The sequence below is a fragment of the Triplophysa dalaica genome, chromosome 2 (assembly GCF_015846415.1).
Source record: "Triplophysa dalaica isolate WHDGS20190420 chromosome 2, ASM1584641v1, whole genome shotgun sequence".
Lineage (NCBI taxonomy): Eukaryota > Metazoa > Chordata > Actinopteri > Cypriniformes > Nemacheilidae > Triplophysa > Triplophysa dalaica.
Window position 1 is genome coordinate 21842267 of NC_079543.1, and position 15816 is coordinate 21858082.

The window sequence follows — 15816 nt, forward strand, 5'->3', positions numbered from 1 at the left end:
TATGTATATCATATTGCATTTCTGTCGAAAGATCCTCCAAAAAACATCTACTTTCCAGTCACTTACTAGCTTTTATACTGGCTCAATTTTTTTTCTTCCACTACTGCCAAAACAGGAAATCACCAAAAAAACTTTTGCATATTTCTTTTTATTAAAAGGGACATAGTGTGCCCACAATTGTTTAAAAACTGAACAAATACCAAAATGGGTGTCGCCAACGGGAGATTACGCCAGATTTAGCCAACACGTCTGAAAGAATGTGAGAGATCCCCTCTGTGTAAATTGTTTCATTGGGTTATTACAGAACGTTTAGAATTGGATTCAAGAAATAGATTTAGTCAGAAATGTCTGGGGACGCTTCAGTAATGGTTTAATGGTGTACTGGGTTCTTAACAATGCCACTAATTTCCTCAAGAGATCGGCAGACTGTATTGCCTTGGGAGAATGAATCAGCTGCTGTACTTTCGCGGTTAAAAGCATGACAGAATAAAAACAGCTGACAACATTGTCCTTTACCTTTCTTGGAGAGCTGGAATTCCCAGAACGTGTTTGTGGGCTTTGTTTGTTTACGGACTAAAATTATTTTAACTTGTTATTTGCTTATGTGTTTTTTAAATAAAAACCAACTATAAATAGGCAGCCATGTGGTCAACATTCTGCAGAACAGCAACATTTATGTTCCACATAAAACACAACTGAATCATCAAATTATGCATAATTAGACTACATTATGTTTCCATGGTACAAGCGCAGTGGAGTATGATATCAGATTTGAAGGAATAAATCCATGACTGTGATGTTTATAGTCTGATGCTCTACAGGAACAAATTATATGTAAGGTTTTAAATTTCACATAAACGGTAAATCACTAAATGCATCTTCAAACATTTACAGGCATGCATTTGGCAGACGCTTTTGTTCAAGTGAACTAGCTCTACAATTTATACATTTAAAGCACTGTTTATGTATTACCAAAAATGAATCCACGACCCCGGTTACAGTAACACGACAATCATTAAAAATTCTGACTGCAAACCTTCATGATTTTAGAGGCCACTTCAAAAATGCTTTAAAGTTGTCTCAGTGAAAAGCTGTTTATCCACCTCGAACAATATTAAAGACGTGTTACAGCACAAGAGATCGAATTCTTATGTTTAGCAACATAATAACATTTCCCCACGTCCCAAGTTTCCAATAAACAACATTACATATTAATTCATCGGCATGCTTATTTTTTGCTTTTTTATGCCCTTCATTTTCCACTTGAATGGCTTATTTTAATGCTGCTTTCAATCTGTAAAACAATGCAAAGCTCTTACTCAAAAAGCCAGAAGAACATGCATAGCACATTAGCGCGATGACATTAATCCAAATTGCAGCCGTGCACTAGTCGCAATGACAAATACCTTAATACTCTTCGCACGCTGCCGATTGATCTGATGAATTGAGTGTTATGTTTCCTTTACTCAGACGAGGAATAGTTACGGCTTGCAGTTCTAATTAAGAGAAGTGAGGAATAAAACACACAATCAAATTCATAACGTTCAGAGAGTTTAAAGTGTCTCTTTTCTTTAACAATTGTTTTGTTAAAGAAAGTACTGTAAAGTACTGAGAGTACTGTAAGTCTGAGCTTGACTTTAAATACTGTAGGCAATGTTTTGGAACAAGTTCAATATTGGAGACAATCTGAAAAATGTCGACTTTCATAAAAATAATAATAATAATAGTAAATAATAACAATAATACAAGTTTAAAATGATTATAATTTACATTACAACAAAATAATATTCTTTAAAGGTCCAGTGTGTGAAATTTGGCAGCATCTAATGTTAAGGTTGTGAATTGCAACCACCAGCTCACTCCACCCCTCCCATTCGGAGCACTACGTTGGCAAACACAGCACTAAGATGTCGTCCCGTTTTCGCTTCTCCGATGGAGGTAACGTATTTATGAAACTTCAAGTTTGTCCGTTTAGGGCTACTGTAGAATCAACATGGGGAATTCCATGCAGGGGGGCCCGCGGTGTATGTAGATAGATGTTTTTATTACTTAGAATTAGTATTTTCTATTACTTATGTAAGGTCTTTATAAATCTCTGAAAACATTGTTATGTTTATTATACTGCATGTATGTCAATAAATCAACCAAAAAAACAAAACACTGGACCTTTAAAGAAAATACTGCACTGGGAACGATTTGGACATATTAGGGAAGGACTTTTAAAGGGGTCATACGACACGGCTAAAACAAATGTTATTGTTTTTTTTAGATGTATTGAAAAGTGTATACACGATTTAAGGTTCAAAAACGCTGTTTTTTCCACACACCGCGCTTGTTTCTAAGTTCTCTTCGCCCCGCCTATTTGAAACGCGTAGATTTTTTTAAAAAGCTCATCGCTCTGAAAAGCAAGGTGTGCTCTGATTGGCCAGTTTACCAGTGCGTAGTGATTGGTCGAATACTGCAAGCCTGTGACAAAAATGTAACGCCTCTTATCATATTTGGTACATCAGGTTCCAAAGCAATTGTACCGACAGGTAAACCCACCTTACTTGCGTATATATATGGGCGATCTTAGTCAAATCATACCACGAACTGACGTAGATTTGAGGGGGTGTGGTTACACAAGGCGTTTCAGGCAGGTCTGGGTGAGCATTCACTTTTATATAGACTGGATCTTTTGTTCCGACACTTTAATTTTTGCAATTTTACGTGTCTAATACCTTATAACACACCAAAGACACAGAAAAACACATTCGTTCCATATCACCTCTTTAATATAAATAAACAAATGTTTCAATGTGCAAATGAGATCTCAAGGCATGTCTCCATGACATTAAATGGCATCACAGGGTTCATTCTACCGGAGTAAATATGTATGAGATTTCTGTTTCTAGTCTCCCAAGAAAATTAATGACACACACAATTGCCGTGTGTTTTGGAAAAAGCCCTGCTGTTTAAACCTTTACATTTCTCACATAAATTCCGTAATGGCCGCCTAAATAGACAACTCAAATTCTCCTGATGGATAATACGCCATTTCTAGCCGCAGAAGACAAATTATCTTTCCGTAAACATACATTGGGCAAATGGTTTTGATGTAGTAACCTTTGCAAATCATTCTGTTCCTGATTTTTCTCAATGTTGTTAAAGCTTCTCTATTGAAGGTCAAATGAATGAGTCAGTGATAGAGATAAATGAGAAGTCAACAAAGCAGAAAAAGACGAAGAGAGAAAGAGATATATCATATAGTAGGTGAGAGAACGAGGTTGGAGGGTTTGGGATATTAATTATACATCACCGCTTAAGGAGGGAGTTCAGCAAAATTCTCAAAGAAGCTATTAATTTTCAGTCTATTTTTAATGATGCCAATGAGCTCGAACAAAAAAAAAACACAGCAAATTAAATGGGTTTCTTAATGAAAGCATGGAAATGTATTGTAATAAATAGCAATGTCATTATTATGCAACTTTAATCGCGTAGGCGCTCGAGTCCGTGTAACAATTGTGTGTGTTTTGAGTGCTAAATAGCCCCCGAAAAGGTCAGGTACTCTTTTAGACATTTCGTGCATCATCAGTTTAGTACCAGTGGTGAAACTGTGCCAACAACTCAAGTACTCACTCAAAAGTGCAATGGCCTTTCAGAATTTCGACCGAAGCAAACAAACAACTGAAAATGGATTTAAAAGATGGCTTTTTAAAAGAATACTTCCTGCTAAAATGAAACAAGTTATTATTGTCCCACATCTGTCATGTCATCATCCCGCTCACCCTGTTGTTGTATTTTCAGTGAATCGCAAAAGAAGATTTTTGAATTATCATTATGCACCCCATACAAATTTAGAGTGACCAAAGAATGTTAAACTCCAAAAAGAAACCAAAAATTCACGTAAAAATCCAATAAAAAAAAACCTTATGACTCATGGACCGACCAAAATTGAAGTCTTTAATCATTATGCAGTTCTCAAATCAAATATGTTATGGGACGTAAGTAACAACCAACGTTATTCATTTTTGCAAGTCTGAGTCACATGTCATACAGGTTTGGAACTATGGTAAAAAGTAACAGGATTTGAATATTTGGTGTACTACCCCTTTAAGAGACAACTGCATCAATGAGTCTTGCAGGCTTTTGAGGAACTTTGCGGTTTCCCCAGGCAGATTGAATGTTTACTCTGTGTGGGAGCAACCTTTCATTCCCCCTACACTGTCATCGAGCATAACGTCTCTACTCACTCAAGCGTTGGTGATGCGCTGACACGCGCAGTGGCTCAGTGTTGGCATCATTGTGGCTTTTGTTCCCTTCAGGCCTGTTACTCCTTCAAATGAGTCCTGGCCTGGTTTAAAGATAAGTGTGTTTTAAAGGAGTGGGCTTGAGTGTATAATAAAATATTGATGGTGGATTTAAAGGAACAGTTCAGCAAAAAAAGAAAAACCTGTCATTATTTAGTCTAGTGTTGTTCTATTAAAAAAGGTCATAAAAAGTCTCTTACATGATGACAGTGAACAGTGCCCATTGCTTCAAGTTTAAAAGGACGCTAAAGTAACTTTGTATCTAATATGGCAGTTGATAGGTGGGATAGTTCACTCCAAGATAAAATTCTGTCACAAAAGAAAATATTGTGAGAAATGTCCCGGTGGTTTTAGTGTCTAATGTATACAATGGAAGACAAACAATGTTGTTTGGTTCCCAAAATTCCCAAATTATTTTGTGTTTTGCAGAAGAATGAAAGCCATAAAGGTTTCCAATGACAAGAAGGCAAGTAAACGAAGAAAGAATTTTAATTTTGGGGTGAAATATCACTTTAATAACATCAAGTCACTGACTCATGTCATTATGTCATAACTAATGATATTTTATGGTATTCAAGTCTGATTTCACACGGCTTACAAAACTTTTTTTTCTCACATGTCTGGTTTTGCATTCTGAAAAAAGTATGGTCACACAGCTTGGTAAACAAAGAGTAAAGTTTAATTTTTAGGTGAACTATCGCTTTAATGTGGTGACAGCTACTCTGTAGGGTTCAGTTAGTCATGGGTCTTAAAATATGAGAACAGGCTTGAGAGAACACTGTGCTCTAGGTGGCTTCCAAATCTAGAGTACATGCCGTACTGTACCGTCTGTTGTATAGATTGTGTTTCAGTCAGAGGTTTCTGAATGGTAGACAATTCTCCCCTGAAAAAAGAGCTTGTTTAGGGGTGGAGTGGTTTTTATTCAGATCAATTTGTCTAGAGCGCAAGCTCATCAACAGGCTGCTTTGAGAGGTACTTGGATGTAGCCTGTATGACAGCCAGAGAACCAGCCTCACGCTATGAAGGGAATGAACCGGTCATTATTAAGAGTAAGTAAATATTAGCTCTGAAAATAAATTGATTGGGATTAAAATCAGGATTCATTTTGATTCTATTATTTTGTTCTATTTCCTAATCATAATATAAAAAAGATAAAGGCACACATCAACGCCATACTTTTTTTTCAATTTGATTTAATTACATCTATTTAGTATTGGTGTGATTTTTTTTAATCAAAATAATGATATCAAATATCACTGAAATGTAATTACATTTTTTAGATAAAAAATTACATTATATAAACGACAGCAATTTATAAACTTGACAGGCTGGGCAGTTCCAGTGTTATGGATTTGACATTTGGAGTCAAAACCTCAAATACAAATTCTCAGAACATGTATTTAATATTATTTTTAAACCATTGATGATATGTTAAAATATCAGTCCATGCATTTGTTTTCGATTTTAATAAAGGGAAAATTTATGAGTTATGGATGTGAAAAAAAATGGATGCATGTTTTTTAAAAGACAACATACTTCGTAGGATTTCTGTCCATTAAAATGTGTAGAACCAGAAGCAGAAATACCCAACGAATTAAAATGTGCAAACCGGAAGCAGTAATACCGAACAAAAGGAGAAGAATTGGCTCTTCCTAGCGCACAAAATAGTTATATCATTTAAATGTTCCCATTTATGTGGATGGATGTGAAAATTCACTTAACTGACTATGGAGAACTATCCTTTAAAAACACACACAATGCTCTTAAAATGAAAACCACCAAATACTGACGTCTTAAAAGTTAGCATTTGCATGGAATTGCCCAGTTATACGTTTAGGACAAAAAAATACATACATGACACATACACCTTATACTTTCCCTTCAGCAAAATGCAACCATTGCCGGCGGAACCCGAACATGTCCTCCAACACATGCTGATGTTTACATAAACAAAAACCATATAATCAGGATATTCCAATGCCCGTAAACAAACACGGACGATCTTTCTCCACCCTCTTAATGCCAGTTGAACGTGGCAGGGCAAACAGCCTTTCAGAGTGTGTAAAATAAGCCTGCCATCACAAGTTAGTGAAAGAGTTTTCAGGCCTGTCAAAAGAATTCTCAAGCTTACGGACAGAGCGCAGCAAAACTCCAGCAGCCGACGGCAAGCCTTCAGCGTCACAGTGTAGAGCCTAACAAGCTCAGGAAAGAGTCTGCACGGAAGACGGCGACGGCGTCTCGTAGACAGACACAGTGGGTGAAGATTTCATCATACAGGATGAGCCAGTGGGTGCTCAGACCTATTGAGACACCTGCATCCCCCTAATATAGAAGGCATTTTTACAATTATTTGACTTTTGACTTTCAATGCAACTATGAATAAGGAAGGTAAAACATTTCTAACAAACACAGGCATAAATGTCTTTCATGTCCTTATAATACCTTCTAAAATGTACTATAAATACAATTACGTATCGACCACACTGCACCGGATAGAAATCGACCAAGCCACACACCATAAAATTCTATATATATAAAGAAATGTTTGTATGAAACTGACCAGCTAGAGGTCACAGTGGCAAACAGTTTCAAGGCTTTTAATCTGAATTTGACTGACAGGTCGAGTTGATGCCGACAGATTTAACAATGAGGTCCATGAAGGATAACACACGAGGTCGCTCATTCAGAATGAAAATGTACTTTTATTACGAGTATTTTCTGGTTGTTTGTGCACCATTTATCGTTACTCATAAATTGACAGCCATTGTGAAAACTAAACCATAAAAACTTCTTTAGCCAGAAGGTCCTGGTTGCAAAATGGAAGATTTGCATCAATGTGATTAATTCGCAGTTAATCAGCCTTTGCTTCTCTTGTTTATTTTTTCATTCGCTATATTCCTCCGCAGGTCTCTTGTTTCGGCTGTAATTAAAGCTCCCATTTGCTCTACTACAGATTCATTTTTATTGCTACACTCCCTCGGCATCGTCGCAGAGAAATAAATACGAGTCGGGATGAGATCTTGAAAAATCTTTGCCTCAAGTGCAACATTTATTTAATGCTTCAGTTCACAGTTCAATTCAGTTAATAAAGACTCCCCAGCAAAGCTGCATCCAAGCTCAAAGCCGAAAAATTTGCGGGGATACAATAAAAGTGACAACGCGGTTGGAAGGGAAGAACGGATGATTTACCTCTCGCTGGCCCTAAGAGGTGGTAAATTCAAAGAGGCTGAGAGAGTTCATTAAGGAATTGTGGGGAATGAAATGAAAATGGTGAAGCGAAGCAAGGATAATGCGGCCAGAGAAGCGGCCAGTCGAGGTGACTTTGAAAAACACTGGATAAACTTGCACATTAAAGTCCACAAAGAAAGTTTAAGACACAAACTCTTAAGATGATTTAAAAGGCTGTTCAGCCAAACATTAAAACGCATTCAACAACAAACATATTTATTGAAGTAGTGATTAGTCCATACAAGTCTGTCTGATATATTCCAAGTGTCTGAAGCCAAACAAATAGTGATATAGTTCACAGTATAAAATCGAACTATTTCCCCAACAAAAGTAATGAAGCATTTTAAAAAAATTTAGCGGCAGGGGTATACTGAATAAGATTAGTCTAAACATGATGCCTACAGAGATTCTTTTGTTAGATATAAAATATGTCAAAATAAGTGTTCCCAACTTGACAAACGGCATACTCTAAACAATCAATTTGAAGTTATTTTAGAAAGGAGTTAAAAATTCCAAGCATGCAATGCGCCAAGTTGCATATTTTCCAGCATTCACATTTTCACATTTAGGCATTTGGCAGACGCTTTTATCCAAAGCGACTTACATTGCTTTATCCTATACATTTTACATAGGTATTTGCAATCCCCTGGGACTGAACCCACAACCTTGCGTTGTATGCTCTAACCACTGAGCTACAGGAAAGCATTATATGCTGGCTTTCGTTGTCGTCTTTTAAGGGTTTTTTCATAATCAATCTATCTGCCCTGTATGTTCATGAAAAAAATCTGTTATTATATAAACGTAATGATGTTGTGAGGACGTTCAATTGTAACATAATCTTTTAAGCTAAGATCAACTCCAAAAAGTGCTTGTGATAGGTTGCATTATTTAAGTTGCCTTAACAATTTGTTCAGTGTTCATTTAAATTTGATTATTTACTTAAATTTTTTATGAAATAATTTTTTAATGACTCAAAACACTGTCAAATTAAAAATCATATCTGGTTCACCGACACAATTATTGCAACCTTTAACAGCTCACTTAATATAAATATTATTAATGAACAATGACTTAAATTTTGATCTTTTCTACAGTACAGTATCCTTTTACTTTAGAAGACCGCAAACATGTCATATGGGACCATAGGTTACTATTATTGTGTCTTTTGAATTACTTCTGTAATTTAAAGCACAAACTTTATTTTTCCTTTTGTGTTCCATGGAAGAACGTAATTTAGGAAGAAAGCCATCACTGGTTGGAAACAACAAAACGATGAGTAAGTGGTGGCATAATTTTCACTTTTGAATGAATTATTCTCTTCATTTCACAAAACAGCGCAAGATCATCAATGGCTTTTAAATTCACGATGGAGAAACTACACTTTAAAAGAGAAATGTTTCAATAGACCACTCGGTGGCTGTTGTGAAGTAATGAACAGGCCTTAATGCAGCAACATTGAGCTAATCATTTGCTAGGCCTTTATTTTACCCAAACACATTTCTAGGTTTGGACGTCGATGGCTACTCTATCTGGATAAATGATATCCATAAATTTCTATGCTTTCTAGTTTCTATTTGCAATTGGAACGCAATCCATTTCGTGCCGTGGCTTCATGGTTCTTGGACACATAGTCGCACAGGCACAATTTCAGAAGGAACATTTATCTCGCAACAAATAACCCTCAATCCTTTTCACCTGGACTGCAGTTGCTTTTTTAGGAAATTATTAGAATGGCCATGTAGCCAGGAGCCAAAAAGGAGAAGAAATTAATAGCTTCATAGCACGACATAAAAGCCAGAGAAAATGTTGAGAATTGTTTAGCGTTTTTGGCCTGGAGTATGTTCATCCAGAGTATAAACACAGCGAGGTGTTTATGTGTGTGTGTGATCTGTCCTAAGGTGTGAAGCACAAGTAGATGTGTAGCTTCACCTCACATTGCCTCGCCATTTCGTCAGTAAGCAGCCGGGCACTTTCATTATCAAAACAACCTTCAACTTTCTAAATGGCTTTTGCTCTGGGCTGCAGGATGAAGCCGGCGAAAATGTGAAAATGGCACTTTCACAGTCTGACTAGAGAAATATAATTTCATGCAAATGTAGCGTTTAGTTTAGAAAATCAGGGTAATGTTTTTTCCCCAACCACTGTCTCTCGCACAACCTATTTCCACCTTTTTTTTTAATTTCACACTTCGGTGCACAACCATAAATGATGACCGAAAATCTATCTCAGCAACATGCTATAGTTTTGAGTACGGCTGAGGCCTTTTAGCGAAGAAGAATGTTTTCCTCAGTGATAACTAATTGTATGTGTGGCCTGACAGAGTTGCTTAAAATATCAGATTAGGGATTATATCATATAAATTGCCTTTGGGTTGTGGGTTCTGGAAGTCCTGTGATTCCAAAAACTTCCAAAAAAGACAGTAACCTAATTGATTCGTAGGATGTAAGTGTTGTAGAAAAGTTCAACATAAAAGGAATGAAGGAGTCGGGAACCGGCAAACATTTAAACATTTAATTACATAAAATCAAAAGTAAAAAGACAGCTGGCTGTCCCTCACGGTCGACATCCGGCGAATAAAACATAAACATGTTCGGGCACGGTCCTCTCTCATCGACGGACCGGTCGCTCGTTCTCTTATGCTCCGATCTCCTACGCCATACGAGACCGGTGCGCGCACAGCTGGCGCTCATTAACAATTACTCACCGGTCTCGAACCACTGTTTCGCCCCTCCTACTCCACTACAAGTGTATTACAAATCACTTTGAGAGGAAAATAATTATTTGATGCCCTTCTGATTTTGTAAGTTAGTTTGTTTCAAAAGAAATGAAGGGTCTATAATTTTTATGGTAGGTTCATTTAAAGGAGGAATTAATTAAAATCACAATTTTAACCCAAGCTTTTGTTATCGTATTCACGCGAACATCACGTGTTACGCCTGGGCCACACATAATCCGTCTGCAGTACGTTTGCGGTGCGTAGAGCAACACATATGCAGTACAGATCCGTCATACGCCATTGTGTTTCCACACATACTACATTACGTTTGCGTGCAAGCGGACCGCGTCTTCGGAGTGATTCAGTCAACAATGGTTAAGTTACTTGCCAATGTTTGGAAGATTATTCGAAAAATAAAATGTTTATGAAACGCTAATTTCGTTATTATGATTCTTTCTTTTGTTTAGTGCGAGTTGTTGATAAAAGAAAGGCTATCGCGTTTCTCTGTTGGTAAGAAGGTTGCGGAGAAGAACAAGGTGCAGACTTTGGGTTAACTTCTCTTTATGAATCAGTGCAGAAGTCAACATGGATCATATTACCACTTGCTTGTCATGTGATTGTCATTATCTGCGTGCACCTTCCCCATAAAATATAAACACTGTAGGATATTTGTACGACGCACTGCACACGGAATATGTGTGGCCAAGGCGTTAGAACTGAAAACTACCTTGTTACTGAGATTACATCTGTTATTGACACCAGGCCCAGCGAACACCAGGTTCTGGAATACACCCATCTATGACAACATTGATAGGTTGAACACCGTCTCCATAGAAAAATATCGACAACTACTTCTCTAGCCCCGCACACTGGTTCGCACATGACAATTCTGTAGTGACGCGGAACTAGATAGAGCGAGCAAGCAATAAACAAACATGCCGTTAAAGATAGCAAAGTATTGTGCCACCCCTAGTTGTGGAAGAATACAATCGCTGCATAACTTTCCTTCGGATTCCGACATAAGGAATGCAGGGTTAAAGTTGAATTTTAAAGACGTTCCAGCTCATGTGTGAAAAACATGGCACAGGTCGACACTGGATTTGTGGAATGAGTACATTTTAAAGCAGTGCTGTGTCGTGAAATTGACTCCTGTGTTTAATGGGAGAGAAATGTTGACTATGACCCCAAGAACACCATCCCTACAGAGAAGCACAGTGATGGAAACATTATGCTTCGGGGCTTTTTTCTGATACGGGTACAGGATGACTTCAACACATTGAGGAGCTGAGGGACGGGCCATGCACCGTAAAATCTTGGACAAGAACCTCATCCCCTTAACTAGATCAATGAAGATGGGTTGTGGATGTGCCTTTAACATGACAAAGACACAAAACATATTGCCAATACAACCAGAGAGAGACTAAAGGAGAAGCAAATTAAAAGTCCTAGCCAGTCTCCAGACCCTAGTCCTATAGAAAGGCTAAAACTCCAATTTGTTGAGCGACAGCCAAGAAACCTTGAAGATTTACAGAGGAGTGGACTCAAATGTACCCGACACATGTGCAAACCTGATGACCAACTAGCAGAAATGTTTTACCTCAGTGCTTTCCAACAAGGGTTTCTCTACCATGTACAAAGTTATGTCTTGCTCTGGGATCAAATACTTATTTCACTGAATGAAATACAAATTAATTTATAACCTTTATATAACATTTTCCCCCAGATTTTTGGGGGATATTCTGTCTCTATCATTTTAATGGTAGGTTTATTTTAACTGATAGACACTTTATTTCTTTGTAAGCAGGCAAACTTACAAAATCAGCAGGGGATCAAATAATACTGCCAGTTAGTTTAAATGAATATTCCTAATGTTTCACTGTATTGCTTATACATTAGGCCTAATGAAAAATATCCCAAAGGATAAGTTTTAATTATAAGATAGAATTGACATCTAGGGCTGGGCAATATATACACACTACTATTTAAAAAGTTCAGGCTCACCTACTCAGTTTTCACATTTAGAAAGTACTAGTAAACTTTTAAAAACGTCAAAACACATGTTAATATGGGAATTACATGAATCCAAACCCAAAACTGTGCTATATTTTAGCATTTTCAAAGTACAAAAATGTACTCCTTTAACCAGATTAAACATCCATTTAACTGATTTAAAAAAATCTATACATTTGTCTTCAGATCAAAGGGTTTTTAGGATCAAGAAAATTATTTCATCCAAGTGACTCAAGTGGTTGGTTAAAATTCTTACGTCAAAATATATTTTGTTTCTATATTGTTTTTATTAGTACAATTAAATATTTGTGTTCAATATTTGGAATACATGCTTATTTGTGACCCTATCTGGACTAAAGTTGTTTAAATGAATTAAATGATATATTTATAGATACAGACAGTTTTAAATACAAAAAATTGTGTTATTTGCACAAAAAACACTGAAAGTTTGATTCCTAAACTTGATCAAACTCAACATGGCTTCAACTCCAACGATATTAAATAAATCAAGGTTCTATTTTTACATTAAGTAGGACTTTATGACTTTAGCTGTAATTTCACAGACAAGGTGAGATCTTTAACTGTATTTTGAACTAACTTTTCCACTATGCCTTTTGGTTAAAATGAGTCTTCAGATTGGACAAATACATACAGTAAATCTATATTAATGGATATTAAACAAAGGCAAAAGGGTAACAAATATAGATATATGATCCATACATAATCATTTATCGTACAGCATCGACACTGTAATCATTGGTTATAAAAGTGTTCCCTTCAGGTCTAACTAAGGGAAGAGAACAGTAGATCAAGAAATACTCTAGACTGAACTCTCAGTGTTTTAAGCTGCAGATGTCCTTAGCCTGGAGTCGGAAATTCATGGCTTTGTAGCGGCGTGTTTACGGCTATGGATCAACGTTCAAGGCTTGAATATTTCATAAAGGCTGTCTTCAGGCTACGTTCTCCGATTGTGAGGATTCAGAACTGGAGTCATAAGACAATAAAACAGATTATAAGAATCAACAATCCCCCGCTCACCCTCAGCATCACATCGTCCAAATAAATGAACCATTTTTACCATCCTACCCTGTACAACAAACGAGACAAGCGATGAGCCTTTTTAACAATTTATAGTACATTAGCCTTTCCGGCTTCTTCTTAATTGTCGTTCGGGGATGGTTTTCGGCTTGTTTGTTTTCTACGATGTTTGTTTTGTTTGAGCTGGCAAGACACACATTTGGGGGGCTTCCATGTTTTATTTATAGAAGCTTATTTTACATTTCGGAACAGAGTATACATGCGTAGGATTGTATCTCCAAATCAAGGAACTAATGTAAAGGCACTTGTAAAGTGAGCTGTTGGGTGAATATACAGCAGCGGAAAGACTATTTCAGAGACCATTCTTCTGATTTTAAAATGTACTATTTATAGGTATGTGTTTACGTCAAGTGATCATATTTGTTTTATTATGTGAAGTACTTACAATATTTCACCCAAATTTCAAATAAAATATTTTTTTATATTTGCATTTATTTGCAAAAACAAGTGAAAATAACAGAAAAGATGCTCTGTGTTTTTTCAGACCTCAGATACTGTAAAAAAAAACAAGTTCAGATTCACTTTTGGGCAAAACAACAGTAATATCTGTACATGCATTTAGGAAAAGTTCGAAAAAATGTGATCATCTCGAATTTTATCACAGTTTTCCCGTGTCTTGTGTCTTCTTCTGTCAGTCTTTCACATTTGCTGTTGGATGACTTTGTCATTCCTGAGGTTTGATTTTGTTAAAATTCAATAAACACTTAAATGACCACGGTACATCTAAAAATGCTGATTTGAGACAATCATTCGGAATGGTTGTTTCATTTTTTTCCGCGGCTGTATAAAACCACATGTGAGTAAGAGACAAATCTATTATTGGTAACATAGATGTCCAACCATTTTTGCGAGGAAATTTTTTTTGACAATATGTCTCACAAAGGGATCTAATCTCACCATCGACACTGGATGTCTGGACATCTAGAATTACAAAGATAAAAAATAAAACTGAACACAGCCTTTTTCTTAAGAACTATTGCAAGATCTCCAAGATGCTAAAAACAAATAACCTGCAAAACTCTTAAAAACTGTATGCAAGTGTAACAGCTGAATATGGTCATGCCAAATATATGCATCAGTTAAAAAACTACAGTATGGATGGGATTATTTCTGAAAAAAGATTTTACAGCAATTTTTCACAAGTACCTCAAACCTCCACGGTACTTTAGTTTCTGGGAAGGTCGTTTAAGCATCTAGAAGATGTTGCCACAGTTTGCAGTACTGTATATATGCAAAGAGTTTCTATTGATCATGGCATCAGTAATTCATCTCCTGATTTGCTTGATTTTAAGTAAGCCAGGCTGCAATTAGCTCTTAGCAAATGTCCCTGTAGTGTTTCGAAAGGCAAAGATGTACAAACATAAATATACAAATAAGGGACCTTTTGAAGTGAAGTCTCCCTGTGCTTAAATGAAACTGGATTCTAGCACTGAAACTCTGTTAATGAGCAAGTTCTCACATCTTAACTACACGGATACAAAAACCACTCATAGCCGCAGTGTTTTTTATTTTTCTACACGTTTTACTGCAGTAGTCTTGCTGGCTCTGCACCTCTTCTTAACCCTGTGGCTACGAGCTCTGGAGGTTAAAAGATTCAGTGCACATACATGCAAACCGCTCCCCCACGCAACTCTGAGCAGCTGGGCCCAAAGTACAGTCCATAAAAGTCTTGTAGGTCCAGGTGGAGTCTAAAACTGATCTAGTTTTCTAGAAACATCATTCTGATGGTGTTTGCTGAAACACCAGATGGTTCGTGTCAGTAAAGGAAGTATGTTGGTGATTTAAGCTTTATTTTGGACAACAGTTATTTATAAGAAAATGAGGAAGGTAATTGGAGATGGTAAGTGTGTCACATCCCATGCAAGGCCGTGTTGCAAACGACAACAGGGTATAAAAGTCAACAACTCAAAACATTTGAACTTGAAGCCATTTCTAGCAGCAATTTTGTGACGTCTGTCCAAAAAAATCATTATTGTATTTTTTGCAGTACTCCGTGACAAAAATCTCCCACTTTTTTGCGCGTGCAAATTTCCTCACCAGGCTAAGGTGTAATAAAGGTACGATATACAACAGCCCTAATGATATCTTCAGTACTACACAGGTTAGATGTTAAAACCTCACCTCGCTGACTTTAATTTTCCGTGTCATCAGCGATTTCGTTCACCTCCGTCTCAGATGGCTATTAGACGGCTTCGAACTTCCTGCATTGAGCCTAATGAGGGACGATGATGAAGTTGTACTGGGAAGGATTATGCGCTGTAAGTAGCTGATCCCCTTATTTATGTTTTAATAATTAAAAAGCCCTTATTCATTCGAGAGTTCTGATTTTATTGACTGGAGGGATCACTTAGAAACCAATGAGAGATAAATGCAAAACAACATGTGAGAAAAGCTGCTTTGGATTGCTTCTGCGCATAAATATTTCAAATTATACTCGGGGCGTGCGTATAACATTTTGCTTATGAATGTGGGCTA

The 15816-nt window shown here is 36.8% G+C and overlaps 1 protein-coding gene across 1 annotated transcript in view; it reads right to left on the minus strand.

Annotated features, from left to right (window-relative positions):
* Nucleotides 1-15816, minus strand: part of LOC130408909 (tumor suppressor candidate 3) — a 67776-nt gene that overhangs the window by 18938 nt on the left and 33022 nt on the right. The window lies entirely within an intron of this gene.